Genomic DNA, 21,981 nt, shown 5'->3' with positions numbered 1-21,981 from the left:
AGTGACACGCTCTTCATTCTCCCGGCCCCAGAAAGGCCAATAAGAAAACCCAGATATTTTATTTCACCTATTAGGTGTTAAAAAATTCATAGTTAAAAGAATGGAGAGGTTCACCAATCAGCAGCTAATGTACCTTTAAGGGCTGAGGTGAGCCGGTCTCCTAGCAACAGCCAGGTTTGCAGCAGGTGGACAATTAGGTTTTAGTATCATATTAGTTAAAAGAGGCCCTGTGGGGGGAAGAAGGTGAGGGACGTTTTAACTGGATAGTAGTACTGTCTGGGTTTAGAGACTCCACAGAAGACCCGAGTGACGGACGAGAGTCGAGTTGGACCTTCCGGTCGGGAATCACGCTTTTTTGAAGGCAATTGGTTGGAGTCGAAATCGCAGACGCAAGATAAGCAGTAGGAACATTATTCTTTTATTTATTGTCTTACTTACATTATTGTCTGAATGATGTGGAAAGGCAAAGATAGGAGAGGTTGTGTGGATCGATACCTGCCACGTGGGCGAGTGGGTAACTCTGGTTAGTGTCCCTGGGGATTCCTTCTTAACCACGGTCAGGTTAAAAATAGTCCAGAACTTTCATTATGTGAAAATTCTGGAAAAATAGTCCCAACTACCTAAGGGAATTAAGAAGTAGGCCTACAGATTCTCCGCATGGCCTGAGTGAGGCCCAAGGAGCTAGGCCGCCCTGGAATTAAACCCTTAGAAGTAGTATGACCTGTACAATTTTGTGCCTTTCGTTGTCTGGTCTAGGGGGTAGTACATACGCCAAGCGTGATTGGCTTGGTTTAAGCCATTTCAGGGGAGGTGTCGCCTTTCATTGTCTGGTCCAGGGGTAATACACACGGCAAGCTTGATCAACTTGACGGAGCCGGCTCGGGGAGGGTGTCTAATGTAAAGGCTCGAAACACCCGACGATCCGAGAGTGCATTACTGATGATGTGTCCTGGCACATGATAATGAGAGGTTTCGATTTTCCTATACAAGCAGCTGGCTTAGGAGCTCAGACTTTAAATTCTGCAGACTAACCTTTGCCAGCTAAACATATAGATCCACCAGCCCTACACTTAAACCTAATCCTAAAGTCCAAAAGGGGCATACACCGTCATAAATAGGCAAATTCCAAGAGGGGTAGTCACCCCCATAAACCCTAGGCAACTTCCAAGGGGGGCATACACCCCCACAAACCCTAGGCATTCCCCAATTAACTTTTGATATTCTGAGAGGGGTAGGATTCAACAAGGGCAAGTGTGGGACCTGGTTAATGAAGGCGTGGGCCAGATCAAAGTGGCAGGGTGATGTGAAACAGAATCTCAAGTGAGGAGATCAGAAATCACAAGAGGGCTTTTTAGCCCACTGCCCGCATAATTTCAACCTAACCTATCAGTGACACGCTCTTCATTCTCCCGGCCCCAGAAAGGCCAATAAGAAAACCCAGATATTTTATTTCACCTATTAGGTGTTAAAAAATTCATAGTTAAAAGAATGGAGAGGTTCACCAATCAGCAGCTAATGTACCTTTAAGGGCTGAGGTGAGCCGGTCTCCTAGCAACAGCCAGGTTTGCAGCAGGTGGACAATTAGGTTTTAGTATCATATTAGTTAAAAGAGGCCCTGTGGGGGGAAGAAGGTGAGGGACGTTTTAACTGGATAGCAGTACTGTCTGGGTTTAGAGACTCCACAGAAGACCCGAGTGACGGACGAGAGTCGAGTTGGACCTTCCGGTCGGGAATCACGCTTTTTTGAAGGCAATTGGTTGGAGTCGAAATCGCAGACGCAAGATAAGCAGTAGGAACATTATTCTTTTATTTATTGTCTTACTTACATTATTGTCTGAATGATGTGGAAAGGCAAAGATAGGAGAGGTTGTGTGGATCGATACCTGCCACGTGGGCGAGTGGGTAACTCTGGTTAGTGTCCCTGGGGATTCCTTCTTAACCACGGTCAGGTTAAAAATAGTCCAGAACTTTCATTATGTGAAAATTCTGGAAAAATAGTCCCAACTACCTAAAGGAATTAAGAAGTAGGCCTACAGATTCTCCGCATGGCCTGAGTGAGGCCCAAGGAGCTAGGCCGCCCTGGAATTAAACCCTTAGAAGTAGTATGACCTGTACAATTTTGTGCCTTTCGTTGTCTGGTCTAGGGGGTAGTACATACGCCAAGCGTGATTGGCTTGGTTTAAGCCATTTCAGGGGAGGTGTCGCCTTTCATTGTCTGGTCCAGGGGTAATACACACGGCAAGCTTGATCAACTTGACGGAGCCGGCTCGGGGAGGGTGTCTAATGTAAAGGCTCGAAACACCCGACGATCCGAGAGTGCATTACTGATGATGTGTCCTGGCACATGATAATGAGAGGTTTCGATTTTCCTATACAAGCAGCTGGCTTAGGAGCTCAGACTTTAAATTCTGCAGACTAACCTTTGCCAGCTAAACATATAGATCCACCAGCCCTACACTTAAACCTAATCCTAAAGTCCAAAAGGGGCATACACCGTCATAAATAGGCAAATTCCAAGAGGGGTAGTCACCCCCATAAACCCTAGGCAACTTCCAAGGGGGGCATACACCCCCACAAACCCTAGGCATTCCCCAATTAACTTTTGATATTCTGAGAGGGGTAGGATTCAACAAGGGCAAGTGTGGGACCTGGTTAATGAAGGCGTGGGCCAGATCAAAGTGGCAGGGTGATGTGAAACAGAATCTCAAGTGAGGAGATCAGAAATCACAAGAGGGCTTTTTAGCCCACTGCCCGCATAATTTCAACCTAACCCAAGTGTGGGACCTGGTTAATGAAGGCGTGGGCCAGATCAAAGTGGCAGGGTGATGTGAAACGGAATCTCAAGTGTGGAGATCAAAAATCACAAGAGGGCTTTTTAGCCCACTGCCCACATAATCTCAACCTAACCTATCAGTGACATGCTCTTCATTCTCCCGGCCCACGAAAGGCCAATAAGAAAACCCTGATACACACAAGGCGAGAGAGAACCAGTAAGTTAAAACCCGGATGGAGTCGACAGAGAGGTCAGTGCTAAACAGGGTCAGCTCTGCTGAATGCCCAGTAAACACTCACAATTTAACCCATGCAATCCCAGGCATACAGGTGCCAGGTAATGATATTTAAAAATATCATTACCCTCAGAATTACATGCGTCTCATTATTGGTCCCTGGGAAAAATACAAGCAGTGTCTGAGTCGGACACTGTTGGGCCACTTATGTAGGCCCCGAAACAGCCGAGGATCCGAATGTTCTCTACTGATGATGTGCCCCAGTGCACACCCGGTTCGCTGAACCAAGTGGTGTCGGACCACGATAATGAAAGGCATGGGCCAGATTAACCTGACTTCCCCATACAAGCCTAGCTGGCATAGCAGCTCATATCTCAAACTCTGCAGCCTAAACCCTCCCAACCAAACATAAACATCCACCAGCCCTACACACAAACCTAACCCTAAGGTCCAAAAGGGGCACACACCCCCACAAACCCTAGGCACTCCCTGATTAACCCTTGCTAAACCCTCACAAACCGGATACCCTATGTCGAGAGGGGCAAGATTCAACAAAGCCACGTGTGGGACCTGGTTAATGAAGGCGTGGGCCAGATCAAAGAGGCAGGGTCCCGTGAAACGGAATCTCAAGTGTGGAGATCAAAAATTACAAGGGGGCTTTTTAGCCCACTGCCCGCATAATTTCAACCTAACCCTAACCCTAATGACAGTTTGGCTGGGTACAACATTTCCAGCTGCAGATGTCCTGCGGCAAGGACTGATCCCTTGTTGACAACACTCCCACCTTGTGGTGTACTGCCGCAATGACAGTTCATCTGTAGACAATACTCCCACCTGGTGGTGTCCTGTCATAACGACAGATCAGATGTGGACAATACTCCCACCTGGTGGTGTCCTGCCACAATCACAGTTCGTCTGTAGACAATACTCCCACCTGGTGGTGTCCTGCTACAATGACAGTTCGTCCGTAGACAATACTCCCACCTGGTGGTGTCCTGTCATAATGACAGATCAGATGTGTACAACTCTCCCACCTGCTGGCGTGCTGCCGCCATGACAGATCAGATGTGGACAATACTCCCACCTGGTGGTGCCCTGTCACAATGAAGGATTAGGTGAAGACAGAAATCCCACCTGGTGGTGACCTGTCGGTATGACAGTTTTGCAACAAAATCCTAACCCTTACCCTCATGCGAGCCTATCCGCCATAGCAGTTCATACAGCACTGCTCAAAACTCGACAGCCTTACCTGTGACTGCCACAGATATACATCCACCAGCTCAAAACACAAACCAAATCCTAAAGTGCAAAAGGGGCACACACCCCCACAAACCCTAGGCAAATTCCAAAAGGGGCACACACCCCCACAAACCCTAGGCACTCCCCGATTAACCCTTGCTAATCCCCAACGAACCGGAGAGGGCAAGATTCAAAAAAGGCAAGTGTGGGACCTGGTTAATGAAGGCGTGGGCCAGATCAAAGTGGCAGGGTCACGTGAAACGGAATCTCAAGTGTGGAGATCAAAAATCACAAGAGGGCTTTTTAGCCCACTGCCCACATAATCTCAACCTAACCTATCAGTGACACGCTCTTCATTCTCCCGGCCCAAGAAAGGCCAATAAGAAAACCCAGATATTTTAACCCAAAAATTGACATAGAAGTTGGAAATTAAGACCAACCCCTGATATAATTAATTAAGTAATTGATAATTCACTAGCAGAAGTGATGAATTTACCTAGGTTATATAACCCCATCATGCCCATAGAATAATGAAGTAATGGGTTGAACCCTACAGTTATAATAAAGTAATATAATCTAAAAAGAGGAATAATTTGAGATCTCACCTACTAGGGGTTATGAAATTAGAAATGAAAAATTTAGAGTTAAAAGTATGGAGGGGTCCACCAACCCTGAGGGACAATTAGCGGATAATGTACCTTTAAGAGTTGAGCGAACAAGGTGGGCCGGTTTCCTAGCAATAGCCAGGTTTGCAGCAGGTGGACAATTAGGTTTTAGAATAACAATAGTTAAAAGAGGCCCTGCGCGGGGGGGGGGGGGGGGGGGAGGAAGGTGAGGGACGTTTTAACTGGACAGCAGTACTGTCTGGGTTTAGAGACTCCACAGGAGACCCGAGTGACGGACGAGAGTCGAGTTGGACCTCCCGGTCGGGAATCACGCTTTATTGAAGGCAATCCGCTGGAGTCAAAATCGCAGACGTAAGACAAGCAGTAGGAATATTATTCTTTTATTTATTGTCTTACTTACATTATTGTCTTAATGATGTGGAAAGGCAAAGATAGGAGAGGTTGTGTGGATCGATACCTGCCAGGTGGGCGAGTGGATAACTCCGGTTACTACCGGGACCCCGGTGCCCCTGGGGATTCCTTCTCAACCACGGTCAGGTTAATTTATAAAATAGTCCAGAACCTTCATCATGTGAAAATTCTGGAAAAACAGTCCCAACCACCAAAGGGAATCATGAAGTAGGTCCACAGATTCTCCGCATGGCCTGAACGAGGCCTAAGGAGCTAGGCCGCCCTGGAATTAAACCCTTAGAAGTAGCATGACTCGCATAATTGCATGCCTTTCATTGTCTGGTCCAGGGGTAATACACACGCCAAGCTTGATCGCCTTGGCGGGGCCGTCTCGGGGAGGGTGTCTAATGTAAGGGCCCGAAACACCTGACGATCCGAGAGTGCATTACTGACGATGTGTCCTGGGACATGACAATGAAGGGCTTTGACCATATTAACTTGATTTCCCCATACAAGCCTAGCTGGCTTAGTATCTCAGATTTTAAACTCTGCAGACTAACCTCTGCCAGCCAAGCATATAGATCCACCAGCCCTACACTCAAACCTAATCCTAAAGTCCAAAAGGGGCACACACCCCCAGAAACCTTAGGCAAATTCCAAGAGGGGCAGACACGCCCACAAGCCCTAGGTAACTTCCAAGGGGGGCACACACCCCCACAAACCCTAGGCATTCCCCGATTAACCCTTGCTAAATCCCCATAAACCGGATATCCTATGTCGAGAGGGGTAGGGTTCAATAAGGGCAAGTGTGGGACCTGGTTAATGAAGGCGTAGGCCAGATCAAAGTGGCAGGGTAATGTGAAATGGAATCTCAAGTGAGGAGATCAAAAATCACAAGAGGGCTTTTTTAGCCCACTGCCCGCATAATCTCAACCTAACCTATCAGTGACACGCTCTTCATTCTCCTGGCCCAAGAAAGACCAATAAGAAAACCCAGATATTTTAACCCAAAAATTGACATAGAAGTTGGAAATTAAGACCAACCCCTGATATAATTAATTAAGTAATTGATAAATCACTAGCAGAAGTGACGAATTTACCTAGGTTATATAACCCCATCATGCCCATAGAACAATGAAGTAATGGGTTGAACCCTACAGTCATAATAAACCAATATAATTTAAACAGAGGAATAATTTGAGATCTCACCTACTAGGGGTTATGAAATTAGAAATGAAAAATTCATAGTTAAAAGAATGGAGGGGTCCACCAACCCTGAGGGACAATTAGCAGTTAATGTACCTTTAAGGGCTGAGCAAACAAGGTGGGCCGGTTTCTTAGCAACAGCCAGGTTTGCAGCAGGTGGACAATTAGGTTTTAGTATCACATTAGTTAAAAGAGGCCCTGCGGGGGGAGGAAGGTGAGGGACCTTTTAACTGGACAGCAGTACTGTCTGGGTTTAGAGACTCCACAGAAGACCCGAGTGACGGACGAGAGTCGAGTTGGACCTCCCGGTCGGGAATCACGCTTTTTTGAAGGCAATCCGTTGGAGTCGAAATCGCAGACGCAAGACAAGCAGTAGGAACATTATTCTTTTATTTATTGTCTTACTTACATTATTGTCTTAATGATGTGGAAAGGCAAAGATAGGAGAGGTTGTGTGGATCGATACCTGCCAGGTGGGCGAGTGGATAACTCCGGTTACTACCGGGACCCCAGTGCCCCTGGGGATTCCTTCTTAACCACGGTCAGGTTAATTTATAAAATAGTCCAGAACCTTCATCATGTGAAAATTCTGGAAAAATAGTCCCAACTACCAAAGGGAATTATGAAGCAGGCCCACAGATTCTCCGCATGGCCTGAATGAGGCCCAAGGAGCTAGGCCGCCCTGGAATTAAACCCTTAGAAGTAGTATGACCTGCACAATTTTATGCCTTTCGTTGTCTGGTCTAGGGGTAATATATACGCCAAGCTTGATCGCCTTGGCCGAGCCGTCTCAGGGAGGGTGTCGCCTTTCATTGTCTGGTCCAGGGGTAATACACACACCAAGCTTGATCGCCTTGGCGGAGCCGTCTCGGGGAGGGTATCTAATGTAAAGGCTCGAAACACCTGACGATCCGAGAGTGCATTACTGATGATCTCTCCTGGGACATGATAATGAAAGGTTTCGATTTTCCCATACAAGCCTAGCTGGCTTAGCAGCTCAGACTTCAAATTCTGCAGACTAACCTCTGCCAGCTAAACATATAGATCCACCAGCCCTACACTTAAACCTAATCCTAAAGTCCAAAAGGGGCACACACCCCCACAAACCTTAGGCAAATTCCAAGAGGGGTAGACACCCCCACAAACCCTAGGCAACTTCCAAGGGGGGCACACACCCCCACAAACCCTAGGCACTCCCCGATTAACCCTTGCTAAATCCCCATAAATCGGATATTCTATGTCGAGAGGGGTAGGATTCAACAAGGGCAAGTGTGGGACCTGGTTAATGAAGGCGTGGGCCAGATCAAAGTGGCAGGGTGATGTGAAACAGAATCTCAAGTGAGGAGATCAGAAATCACAAGAGGGCTTTTTAGCCCACTGCCCGCATAATCTCAACCTAACCCTAACCCTAATGCGACCCTAACCCTAACCCTAACCCTAACCCAAACCTAAACCTAAACCTAAACCTAACCCTAAGGTCCAAAAGGGGCACACACCCCCACAAACCCTAGGCAAATTCCAAAAGGGGCACACACCCCCACAAACCCTTGGCACTCCCCGATTAACCCTTGCTAATCCCCAACGAACCGGAGAGGGCAAGATTCAAAAAAGGCAAGTGTGGGACCTGGTTAATGAAGGCGTGGGCCAGATCAAAGTGGCAGGGTCACGTGAAACGGAATCTCAAGTGTGGAGATCAAAAATCACAAGAGGGCTTTTTAGCCCACTGCCCGCATAATCTCAACGTAACCCTAACCCTAATGTAAAGGCCTGAAACACCTGACGATCCGAGAGTGCATTACTGACTATGTGTCCCAGGACACGATAATGAAAGGCATGGACCAGATTAACCTGACTTCCCTATACAAGCCTAGCTGGCATAGCAGCTCATATTTCAAACTCTGCAGCCTAAACCCTTCCAACCAAACATAAACACCCACCCACCCTACCCTAAAGTCGAAAAGGGGCACACACCCCCACAAAACCTTAGGCACATCCCAGTGAACCCAGACTTCAGTAATGATTAAAGCCCCGAAAACATGACGATCCGAGAGTGCATTACTGACGATGTGTCCCAGGACACGATAATGAAAGGCATGGACCAGATTAACCTGACTTCCCCATACAAGCCTAGCTGGCATAGCAGCTCATATCTCAAACTCTGCAGCCTAAACCCTCCCAACCAAACATAAACATCCACCAGCCCTACACACAAACCTAACCCTAAGGTCCAAGAGGGGCACACACCCCCACAAACCCTACGCACTCCCCAATTAACCCTTGCTAAACCCTCACAAACCGGATATCCTATGTTGAGAGGGGCAAGATTCAACAAAGCCAAGTGTGGGACCTGGTTAATGAAGGCGTGGGCCAGATCAAAGTGGCAGGGTCACGTGAAACGGAATCTCAAGTGTGGAGATCAAAAATCACAAGAGGGCTTTTTAGCCCACTGCCCACATAATCTCAACCTAACCTATCAGTGACACGCTCTTCATTCTCCCGGCCCACGAAAGGCCAATAAGAAAGCCTTGATACACACAAGGCGAGAGAGAACCAGTAAGTTAAACCCCGGATGGAGTCGACAGACAGGTCAGTGCTAAACAGGGTCAGCTCTGCTGAATGCCCAGTAAACACTCACAATTTAACCCATGCAATCCCAGGCATACAGGTGCCAGGTAATGATATTTAAAAATATCATTACCCTCAGAATTACATGCGTCTCATTATTGGTCCCTGGGAAAAATACAAGCAGTGTCTGAGTCGGACACTGTTGGGTCGCTTATGTAGGCTCTCTAGTGATTAAAGGCCCCGAAACAGCCGAGGATCCGAATGTTCACTACTGATGATGTGCCCCAGTGCACACCCGGTTCACTGAACCAAGTGGTGTCGGACCACGATAATGAAAGGCATGGGCCAGATTAACCTGACTTCCCCATACAAGCCTAGCTGGCATAGCAGCTCATATCTCAAACTCTGCAGACTAAACCCTCCCAACCAAACATAAACATCCACCAGCCCTATACACAAACCTAACCCTAAGGTCCAAAAGGGGCACACAACCACACAAACCCTAGGGAAATTCCAAAAGGGGCACACACCCCCACAAACCCGAGGCAACTTCCCAAAGGGGCGCACAGCCCCACAAACCCAAGGCACTCCCCGATTAACCCTTGCTAAACCCCCACAAACTGGATTTCCTATGTCGAGAGGGGCAAGATTCAACAAAGGCAAGTGTGGGGTTAATGAAGGCGTGGGCCAGATCAAAGTGGCAGGGTCACGTGAAACGGAATCTCAAGTGAGGAGATCAAAAATCACAAGAGAGCTTTTTAGCCCACTGCCTGCATAATCTCAACCTAACCTAAATTACTAAAGGGGCACACACCCCTAAAAACCCTAGGCAAATTCCAAAAGGGGCACACCCCCCACAAACCCTAGGCAACTTCCAAAAGGGGCACACACTCCCACAAACCCTAGGCACTTCCTGACAAGCCCTGGCTTCGGCCCCACAAACCCTAAGCACACCCCGATTAACCCTTGCTAAACCCCCACAAACCGGATATCCTATGTCGAGAGGGGCAAGATTCAACAAAGGCAAGTGGTGGACCTGGTTAATGAAGGGAGTGGGCCAGATCAAAGTGGCAGGGTCACGTGAAACAGAATCTCAAGTGAGGTGATCAAAAATCACAAGAGGGCTTTTTAGCCCACTGCCCGCATAATCTCAACTTAACCCTAACCCTAATGTAAAGGCCCGAAACACCTGACGATCTGAGAGTGCATTACTGACGATGTGTCCCAGGGCACGATAATGAAAGGCATGGACCAGATTAACCTGACTTCACCATACAAGCCTAGCTGGCATAGCAGCTCATATCTCAAACTCTGCAGCCTAAACCCTCCCAACCAAACATAAGCATCCACCAGCCCTACACACAAACCTAACCCTAAGGTCCAAAAGGGGCACACACCCCCACAAACCCTAGGCTCTTCCCGATCAACCCTGGCTTCAGCCCCACAAACCCTAAACATAGCAGCTCATATTTCAAACTCTGCAGCCTAACCCCACTCAGCCAAACATAAACACCCACCAGCCCTACACACAAACCTAACCCTAAAGTCCAAAGGGGGCACACAGCCCCGCCAAAACCTAAGCACACCCTGATTAACCCCTACTAGACTCCCACAAACCGGATCAAACATATACATCCACCAGCCCTACACTCAGACCTAATCCTAAGGTCCAAAAGGGGCACACACCCCCACAAACCCTAGGCTCTTCCCGATCAACCCTGGCTTCAGCCCCACAAACCCTACCCCGATTAAACCTTGCTAAACCCCCACAAACCAGATATCCTACGTCAAGAGGGGCAAGATTCAACAAAGGCAAGTGTTGGACCTAGTCAATGAAGGGATGGGCCAGATCAAAGTGGCAGGGTCGCGTGAAACTGAATCTCAAGTGACGAGATCAAAAAGCACAAGAGGGCTGATTCGCCCACTGCCGGAATATTCTCAGCCTAACCCTAATGCGAGGGCTTGTGGGGGTGTGGCCAGGGTTAATCGGTATGTGCCCAGGGTAGAGTTATGGTTAGGGGTTAGCATTGGGGTTAAGGTTAGCCGCATTGTGACCTGCCACAGTGACCCGTCGTCTGTGCATAACATTCCCATGTTGTCGTGTCCTGCCACGATGTCAGTTCAGCAGGTGTGGACAATAGTCCCACCTGTTGGTGTCCTGCTGCAAGGACAGATATCTTTAGATAACTATCCCACCTTGTGCTCTCCTGCCACAATGACAGTTCAGTCGTAGACAATACTCCCATCTGATTGTGTCCTGCCATAATGACAGTAGAAATATGGACAACATACCCACCTAGTGGTGTCCTATCACAAGGACAGGTCCTGTGTGGACATGACTCCCACCTGGTGGTATCACGTCGCAATGAGAGTTCCATTGTCAACAACAGTCGGACCTGTTGGTGTTCTGTCGTAATGTCATGCCCACTGTGGACAAAGTATCCTGCCACAATGACAGGTCCACTATAGACAATACTCCCACCTGGTGGTGTCTTGCTGCAATGACAGTTTGGCTTTCGACAACACGCCGAGCAGATGGTGTTCTGCCGTAACGACATTCCAGCTGTGGACAACACTCCCAGCTGCTGGTGTCCTGCCGTGATCTCAGTTCCAGTGTGGACAACAGTCCCACCTGCTGGTGTCCTGCCACAAGGACTGATCCCTTATAGACAGCATTCCCATCTAGTGGTGTCCTGCCGCAATGACAGATCAGTTGTGGGCAATACTCCCACCTGCTGTTAACCTGCCACAATGACAGGTGCCATGGACAATCTTCGAACTGTTGGTGTCCTGCCTTAATGACAGGCCCAGTGTGGACATGACTCCCACCTGGTGATGTCCTGGCACAATGATAGTTCCGCTGTCAACAACACTCCAACCTGGTGGTGCTCTGATGTAATGACATGCCCACTGTGGACAACACTCCCACTTGGTGGTGTCCTGCCAGAATGACATGTCTGTTGAGGAATACATTCCTACCTGGTGGTGTGGACACAATCCCACCTGCTGGTGTCCTGCCGTAAGGACTGATCCTTTGTAGACAACACTCCCATCTTGTGGTGTCCTGCTGCAATGACAGATCAGGCATGGGCAACACTCCCACTGGTGGTGGTCCTGCAGCAATGTCAGTTCTGGTGTGGACAACACACCCACATGCTGGTGTCCTGCTGCAAGGACTGATCCCCTGTAGACAACATGCCTACCTTGTGGTATTGTGCTGCAATGCCAGTTCAGACGTGGAAAATAATCCCACCTGGTGGTGTCCTGCTGCAAGGATTGATCCCTTGTAGACAATACTCCTACCTGTTGGTATCGTGCCGTAACGACTGGTTAGATGTGGACAACACTCCCACCTAGTGGTGTCCTGTCATAATGACAGGTTGGAGGAGGACAACACTCTCACCTGATTATCCTGCCGTAATGACAAACCTGCTATGGACAACGCTCCCACTGGTGGTGTCCTGTCACAATGACAGGTCCGGTGTGGACTTGACTCAAACCTGGTGGTGTGCTGCCGCAATGATAGTTCTGCTGTCGACAACACTCCGACCTGGTGGTGCTCTGACGTAATGACATGCTCACTGTGGGCAACACCTCCACTTGGTGGTGTCCTGCCATAATGACAGGTTAGATGTGGACAACACTCCCACCTGGTGGTGCCCTGCCTCAATGACAGGTCTGCTGCGGACAACATTACAACTGGTGGTGTCCTGCTGTAATGACAAACCTGCTATGGACAACACTCCCACTGGTGAAAAGAAGATACGAGGTTGGTTTGGCAAATAAGGTGAAAGTAAATCCGAAAGGTTTCTACAGTTATATTAAAAGCAAGAGGACAGTGAGGGATAAAAATGGCCCCTTAGAGAATCAGAGTGGTCAGCTATGTGTGGAGCCGAGGGAGATGGGAGAGATTTTGAACGATTTCTTCTCTTCGGTATTCACTAAGGAGAAGGATATTAAATTGTGTAAGGTGTGGGAAACAAGTAAGGAAGTTATAGTACCAATGACAATTAAAGAGGTGGAAGTACTGGCGCTTTTAAGAAATTTAAAAGTGGATAAATCTCCGGGTCCTGACAGGATATTCCCCAGGACCTTGAGGGAAGTTGGTGTAGAAATAGCAAGAGCTCTGACGGAGATCTTTAAGATGTCATTAGAAACAGGGATTGTGCCGGAGGATTGGTGTATTGTTCATGTGGTTCCATTGTTTAAAAAGGGTTCTAGAAGTAAGCCTAGCAATTATAGACCTGTCAGTTTGACATCAGTGGTGGGTAAATTAATGGAAAGTATTCTTAGAGATAGTATTAATAATTATCTGGATAGACAGGATCTGATTAGGAGTAGCCAGCATGGATTTGTGTGTGGAAGGTCATGTTTGACAAACCTTATTGAATTTTTTGAAGAAGTTACGAGGAATGTTGACAAGGGTAAGGCAGTGGATGTAGTCTATATGGACTTCAGCAAAGCCTTTGACAAAGTTCCACATGGAAGGTTAGTTAAGAAGGTTCAGTCGTTAGGTATTAATGCCTAATGCTGGAGTAATAAAATGGATTCAACAGTGGCTAGATGGGAGATGCCAGAGAGTAGTGGTGGATAATTGTTTATTGGGATGGAGGCCGGTGACTAGCGGGGTGCCTCAGGGATCTGTTTTGGGTCCAAAGTTGTTTGTAATATACATAAATGATCTGGATGATGGGGTGGTAAATTGGATTAGTAAGTATGCCGATGATACTAAGGTAGGAGGTGTTGTGGATAATGAGGTGGGTATTCAAAGCTTGCAGGGAGATTTATGCCGGTTAGAAGAATGGGCTGAACTTTGGCAGATGGAGTTTAATGCTGAGAAGTGTGAGGTTCTACATTTTGGCAGGAATAATCCAAATAGAAGATGCAGGATAAATGGGAGGGCATTGAGGAATGCAGAGGAACAGAGAGATCTAGGAATAACAGTGCATAGTTCCCTGAAGGTGGAGTCTCATGTAGATAGGGTGGTGAAGAAGGCTTTTGGAATGCTGGCCTTTATAAATCAAAGCACTGAGTACAGAAGTTGGGATGTAATGTTAAAATTGTACAAGGCATTGGTAAGGCCAAATTTAGAATATTGTGTGCAGTTCTGGTCACCGAATTATAGGAAAGATATCAATAAATTAGAGAGAGTGCAGAGATGATTTACTAGGATGTTACCTGGGTTTCAGCACTTAAGTTACAGAGAAAGGTTGAACAAGTTAGGTCTCTATTCATTGGAGCGTAGAAGGTTGAGGGGGGATTTGATCGAGGTATTTAAAATTTTGAGAGGGATAGATAGAGTTGACGTGAATAGGCAGTTTCCATTGAGAGTAGGGGAGATTCAAATGAGAGGAGATGATTTGAGAGTTAGGTGACAGAAGTTTAAGGGAAACACGAGGGGGTATTTCTTTACTCAAAGAGTGATAGCTGTGTGGAATGAGCTTCCTGTAGAAGTAGTAGAGGCCAGTTCAGTTGTGTCATTTAAGGTAAAATTGGATAGGTATATGGACAGGAAAGGAGTGGAGGGTTATGGGCTGAGTGCGGGTAGGTGGGACTAGGTGAGATTAAGAGTTCGGCACGGACTAGGAGGGCCGAGATGGCCTGTTTCCGTGCTGTGATTGTTATATGGTTATATGGTGGTGTCCTGCCTTAATGACAGGCCCAATGTGGACATGACTCCCACCTGGTGGTGTCCTGTCACAATGATAGTTCCACTGTTGACAACACTCCGACCTGGTGGTGCTCTGACCTAATGACAATATACAATAGGTGTAGGAGTAGGCCATTCGGCCCTTCTAGGCAGCACCACCATTCACTGTGATCATGGCTGATCATACACAATCAGTACCCCGTTCCTGCCCTCTCCCCAGATCCCTTGACCCCGCTATCTATAAGAGCTTTATCTAACTCTCTCTTGAATGCATCAAGAGACTTGGCCTCAGTCAGCTGGAGACGCTCATGGAGTGAGTACTGTTTTGGATTCGCTCCATAACCTTTACTTTTTTTAACCTTTGATCACCCTTATTCAGCTTATTTTTACCTATACCGAAAGTTTCTTTGTTAATTTTTTTTGGATTTACTGCCAAGAGTTTGTTGTGAACTTTTGAAGATATGCAAACAGAAATGTCTCTCAGGTCTAAGGAACAGGATCCCGGACGCAATCAGAACGGTAACGGAAAGAAGCAGGCTCCGCCACAACAAACTCAATTAACTTTTGAAGTGTTTATGGAGGTTTTGGATAAAAAATTTGCTGAACTACAACAATTTTTTAAAGAAGATATAAAGACTTTTCAAGAGTACATGGTTAGGACAGATTTAGTAATTAAACAGCAACAAGCTCATTGCGTCTTTGCAAGAAGATGCTCGGAAGCGAGATTTGACTATTGAAAAACTGCAACAGGATTTAATTTCGACCATTAAGCTGATGGAAGCCCTTAAAGCCAAGAGTGACGATTTTGAGAATCGGTCCAGAAGACAGAACTTACGTATACTTGGTCTTCCAGACGGCATTGAAAAAGATGACCCTTCGAAATATTTTGCTCAACTTTTAAAAGAAGCGTTTCCGACGATTTTCCCGAATAAACCCCCTTTATTGGATTGGGCACATAGAATTCGGCGTCGATCACCGAGTGTTACAGACAAACCTTCGGTGGTAATTGTCCGGTTCCATTATGTACATGACAAAGAACAACTTATACGAGCAGCTCGTCGGGCAGGAATGATTAAATTCAAAGAATTTTGCTTCCGCCTGGTCGAAGACTTTAGCCCTGACCTTTTAAAAAGAAGGCTTCTTTTTAAACCGTTGATGGCTGAATGTTATGAGAAAAATCTGAAACCTGCGCTCCTATACCCTGCGAAGCTTCGAATATCTCTGTCGAATGCTCCACGACAGGTTTTCATTTCAACTTCAGAAGCGAGAAAATATCTGGAGGAGAACTTCCCTACTGCTACAGACACCGGTCTCTAATAAATGAACGATTCTGATCGTGTAAGATGGTTCTCGATCTCTTAAACCTGAATTAAAATCTGGTTATTGGTGTAGGTTCATCCGATACTTTATACTTGTTAAAGTGTGTTTTCGTCATATTAATTGTTTTGCCTTATACACTTTAACCATTTAACTACATACTTGTCCATTAACTTTGTTCCTTCGAAGGTATATTTTTAATTCTTTGAAGGTGAATTTTTCTTTGATTAGGATGGTGGTTTTTTGAAAAAGATTTTTGGTTTTGCTTAAGATGGCGTTATTTTTTCTTTCTTTCGTCTCTTTCCTACAATGCATCGCTTATCATAGCTTAAATATTTTTTGCTTTGTCTGGGCTAGAGCCCGATTTATAATTTTTTTTAGTGATTATATTTTTATTTTTTTTACAACTAACTATACTTAGAAATATGGTTTTTATTATAGCGATTTTAATTTTTAAAGTTGGGGTGATTCTTTTATATATATCCTTTATATATGGAGTGTTCTTCAGCTGACATGGGGGTAGGATTAGTCTTACTTTTTCCCTTTTTAAGTCATATTTTGGCTTTTTCTCTTTCTCTTGGGGGGTGGGAGGATGGTCTGTTTTCTAATTCTATTTTTTTTTGTACCAGTTTGTGTTAGTTTTTTTATTTGGGCTGTTTTTGAACTTCAAATATGGCTGTGTTGTCGTCACTTCCGGGTCTTCTCATTACTTTTGTTCCTCTTCCGGGTGCATGAGTTTATAAGTTGGTTAACCCTTTCTATACCAAAGGGTTGATTTTAGAATTATGGCTCAGACCATTAATTTTGTGTCTTGGAATACTAATGGTTTAAGTCATCCAATTAAACGAAAGAAGATTTTCAAAGTATTCCAAAGACTTAATGCTCATATCATTTTTGTACAAGAAACTGATGTGAGGAAGGAGGACAAATTTCGTTTTTTTAGATTTTGGCGGGGTCAACAGTATCACACAAATTCAAATGCTAAAGTAAAAGGAGTTTCAATTTTTATTGACTCCTCTATTTCATTTGTTCAACATGATATTTTTTCGGATCCGAATGGTAGATTTTTGTTAATTATGGGGTTACTTTGTAATAAAAAGGTTGCTTTGGTTAATATTTATGCTCCAAATGTGGATTGTCCTAAGTTTTTTAAGTCCTTATTTACCTCTTTACCCAATCTAAACGAATATAAGTTAATAATGGGTGGTGACTTTAATTGTTGTTTAAATCCTCTGATGGATAAATCTTTATCTACTCAGACTTTACCTAATAAGTCGGCCACTTGTATTAACTCTTTTTTGACTGACAATGGAGTTTTTGATATTTGGAGATTCCGGCATCCTAAAGACAAAGAGTTTTCTTTTTTCTCACATGTTTATCACTCTTATTCAAGAATTGATTATTTTTTTGTAGACTCTTGTTTTATTCCATTGGTAATCGGTTGTAACTATGATACTATAGCTATCTCTGATCATGCTCCATTATTACTTTCTATGAAATTAATGGATACAGCTTCTAATGCCAGACAATGGCGATTTGACTCTACCTTGTTGCAAGACTCTGACTTTATAAAATTTATGGAGGAGCAGATCGACTTCTTCTTTTCAACTAATTCTACAGATGATATTTCCTGCGGAACACTTTGGGACACTTTTAAAGCGTATATACGTGGACAGATTATTTCTTATTCTGTTGGTTTGAGGAAACGTACTAAGATGGAAACTCTTTTATTGGTTGATAAAATTAAAGAGATTGATAAGAAATATTCAATTGCTCCTAGTAAGGAGCTTTACAAACAAAGGGTTGAACTTCAAATGGAACATAGTTTATTACTTACATCCTCGATTGAAAATCAATTAATGAAAACTAAATCTGATTTTTATATACATAGTGATAAATCTGGTAAACTGTTAGCTAGTCAATTGAAGAATGCTTTGGTTAAACGTCAAATCACTAAGATTGGTCAGCAGAATGGGAATCTGACAGTTAATCATGATGAGATAAATAAGGCATTTCAAGACTTCTATACCTCCCTGTATCAATCTGAATTTCCTCAAGATCATAATACCATGTCTGATTTTCTTGGGAAATTAAATTTTCCAAGATTATCATCTGATGATCTTTTGATATTGGATAGTCCTATTACGGATGTAGAAATTAAAGGGGCTATTTCCTCAATGAATTCTGGGAAAGCACCAGGTCCAGACGGTTATACAGTTGAGTTTTTTAAATTTTTTTCCGCTACTCTTTCCCCTTGGTTAGGTAAGGTTTTTGAGGAAGCCATTAGATTGGGGAATTTGCCACAATCTTTTTATAGAGCTTCCATTTCTCTAATATTGAAGAAAGATAAAGACCCTACTAACTGTGCTTCTTATAGACCTATATCTTTATTGAATGTAGACTCCAAGATTTTTTCCAAGTAACTGGCATCTAGATTGGAGAAGGTATTACCCAAAATTATTTCAGATGATCAAACCGGTTTTATTAAAAATCGTTATTCTTTTTTTAACATTAGGAGATTGTTGAATATTGTTTATACTCCCTCACATGACACTTCAGAATGCGTGATTTCATTAGATGCGGAGAAAGCATTTGATAGAGTTGAATGGCCTTACTTATTTAATGTGTTGGAGAAGTTTAATTTTAGTCCGATATTTATATCATGGATTAAATTGATTTATCATACTCCAGTAGCCTCAGTGCTTACCAATAATCAAAGATCTCCCTTTTTTCGCCTATTTCGGGGCACAAGACAAGGATGTCCTCTTAGTCCATTACTATTTAACATTGCCTTAGAACCTTTGGCAATTGCCATCAGACAATCACAGGATATTTTGGGTATTAATCGTGGGACAGATATTCATAAGTTATCTTTGTATGCAGATGATTTATTACTATTCATTTCTAACCTGGAGAAATCCATCCCAGCAGTTTTATCATTATTGGATCAATTTAGTGAGTTTTCTGGGTATAAGTTAAATCTTAATAAAAGTGAATTGTTTCCTTTGAATAAACGGGTCCCAATTTATGGAAATTTACCTTTTAAATTAGTTAATGATTCTTTTACTTATTTAGGGATCAAAATCACAAAAAACCATAAAGATTTATTTTGATTTAATTTTTTACCCTTAATTGATCAGATTAAAGGTTTGTTTACTAAGTGGTCACCTTTATCTTTATCCCTAATAGGTAGGATTAATGCTATTAAGATGGTTATTTTACCTAAGTTTTTATATATATTTTCAAGTGATACCAATTTTTATCCCAAAATCTTTTTTTAATGTTGACTCTAAAATTTCTTCATATATATGGCAGAATAAAAATCCCAGGTTAGGTAAAACATATTTACAGAAGACAAAAAAGGAAGGCGGGTTAGCATTACGTAATTTCAGATTTTACTATTGGGCAGTTAATATTAGATATTTGTTATGTTGGTTGAAAGATGGGGGTGGATCTTTCGGCCCTTGTTGGGTCAGTTTAGAAACTAAATCGGTATCAGCTTATGCTCTGGGTTCTATTTTAGGGACTTCTCTCCCTTTTGCTCTTTCTAAATTGCCGAAACGAATTGACAACCCGATAGTTAAACATACTTTGCGTATATGGTTTCAATTTCGGAGATTTTTTGGGTTGACTCAATTCGTTTTAAATAGTCCTATTGTATCTAATTGTTTTTTCCACCCTTCCATTATAGATCAAGCTTATTCGGCTTGGAAAACTAAGGGATTACTAAGATTTTCTGATTTACTTTTAGACAATTGTTTCATGTCTTTTGAGCAATTATCCAACAAATATAACTTGCCTAGATTTCATTTTTTTAGATATTTACAGATTAGACATTTTTTAAGTTCTGTACTCCCTACGTTTCCAAATTTTGTGCCTTCAGGTATTTTGGAGAGTTTATTTGAATTAGACCCTTTTCAAAAAGGGCTTATTTCAAAACTTTATAATATAATTATGAAGATACGTTCAGAGCCTCTTTGTAAGACTAAAAAGGATTGGGAAAGAGAGCTTAGTCTTAGTATTTATAACCATATAACAATCACAGCACGGAAACAGGCCATCTTGGCCCTCCTAGTCCATGCCGAACCCTTAACCTCACCTAGTCCCACCTACCCGCACTCAGCCCATAACCCTCCACTCCTTTCCTGTCCATATACCTATCCAATTTTACCTTAAATGACACAACTGAACTGGCCTCTACTACTTCTACAGGAAGCTCATTCCACACAGCTATCACTCTTTGAGTAAAGAAATACCCCCTCGTGTTTCCCTTAAACTTCTGCCCCCTAACTCTCAAATCATGTCCTCTAGTTTGAATCTCCCCTACTCTCAATGGAAACAGCCTGTTCACGTCAACTCTATCTATCCCTCTCAAAATTTTAAATACCTCGATCAAATCCCCCCTCAACCTTCTACGCTCCAATGAATAGAGACCTAACTTGTTCAACCTTTCTCTGTAACTTAATTGCTGAAACCCAGGTAACATCCTAGTAAATCGTCTCTGCACTCTCTCTAATTTATTGATATCTTTCCTATAATTCGGTGACCAGAACTGCACACAATATTCCAAATTTGGCCTTACCAATTCCTTGTACAACTTTAGCATTACATCCCAACTTCTGTACTCAATGCTTTGATTTATAAAGGCCAGCGTTCCAAAAGCCCTCTTCACCACCCTATCTACATGAGACTCCACTTTCAGGGAACTATGCACAGTTATTCTTAGATCTCTCTGTTCCTCTGCATTCCTCAATGCCCTGTGGCGACCCATTACCTAGCGTATCCGAACCGACTCACAATTAGATAGCCTACGGGGGTTTGCGAGCACAGAGCTTTGGAGCCTCTGCGCCATGGGGGGCTGGTTGACAGAGGCTTAAAAGTGAGGCTGAAGTTTTCGAATAAAGTTTTTTCCTTCGACTGCAGTTACCGACTCCGTGTCGTAATTTTAGCGCTGCGTGTAGCACACCGCTACAATTGGTGACCCCGACGGTCCAAACGATTTTTGGACCAGAAATGACCGACGCCGCCTCTGTTCATGCGGTTTCGTTGAAACTGCCGGGTTTCTGGACACAGCGACCGAACCTATGGTTCCAGCAAGCCGAAGCCCAATTCCACGTTCGCCAGATCACCTCAGCAGACACCCGCTACTACTACGTGGTGAGCTCCCTCGACCAGGACACAGCGGCCCAGGTCGCGGAGTTCGTACAGTCGCCCCCGGCAGACGGCAAGTACACGGAATTCAAAGCTCTGCTCCTCAGGACTTTCGGACTCTCACGGCGTGAGCGGGCTGCCCGTTTACTGCACCTGGATGGCTTGGGCGACAGACCTCCATCGGCTTTAATGAATGAGATGTTGTCTCTGGCCGATGGACACACATGCCTCATGTTTGAGCAGGCATTCCTGGAGCAGCTGCCTGAGGACATACGCCTGCTGCTGTCCGACGCGGATTTCAGTGACCCCCGGAAGGTGGCAGCCCGGGCGGACTTGCTGTGGAACGCCAAAAAGGTGAGCGGGGCGTCCATCGCACAGATCTCCCAGCCACGCTCCCGGCAGCAAACCAGTCCAGGCCCGGCCGCAGAGCCCGCCAACCCCCAGCCCAATGAACACTGGTGCTTCTACCACCAGCAGTGGGGCGCAGAAGCCCGCTGTTGTTGCCCGCCCTGCAAGTTCCTGGAAACGCCAGGGCCAGCCGCCGCTGATGGCTACGGCAGCTGGCCATCGGGATAGCCTCCTGTATGTGTAGGATAGAAGGTCGGGACGCCGGTTTTTGGTCGATACTGGGGCTGAGATCAGCGTTTTACCTCCGACGAGTTATGACACCCGCAGCAGGGCACTGGGTCCCCCCCTGAGGGCCGTGAATGGCAGCACAGTAAGGACCTATGGCACCCGTCAGGTGCAGCTACAGTTCGGCTCCAGCCAGTTCACGTGGGACTTTACACTGGCCGCCGTAGCCCAACCGCTTCTGGGTGCGGATTTTTTG

At 44.9% G+C, this 21,981-nt stretch overlaps 1 long non-coding RNA gene across 2 annotated transcripts in view; it reads left to right on the top strand.

Annotated features, from left to right (window-relative positions):
• The first annotated feature begins 1,152 nt into the window (after window positions 1-1,152).
• The window catches only part of LOC132382301 (uncharacterized), a 57,782-nt gene continuing 36,953 nt past the window's right edge, over window positions 1,153-21,981 (top strand). The window contains exons 1-2 of one of the 2 annotated variants that reach the window (XR_009508277.1): window positions 1,153-1,789; window positions 5,122-5,224. This is a non-coding gene — a long non-coding RNA (uncharacterized LOC132382301). The remainder of the gene's footprint in view (window positions 1,790-5,121; window positions 5,225-21,981) is intronic. The other variant, XR_009508276.1, reaches the window with a different exon arrangement.

The sequence above is a fragment of the Hypanus sabinus genome, chromosome 27 (genome assembly GCF_030144855.1).
Source record: "Hypanus sabinus isolate sHypSab1 chromosome 27, sHypSab1.hap1, whole genome shotgun sequence".
In the NCBI taxonomy this organism is placed as follows: Eukaryota; Metazoa; Chordata; class Chondrichthyes; order Myliobatiformes; family Dasyatidae; genus Hypanus; species Hypanus sabinus.
Note: the sequence above shows the minus strand (reverse complement) of the source record. Positions and strands in the feature narration are given on the sequence as shown.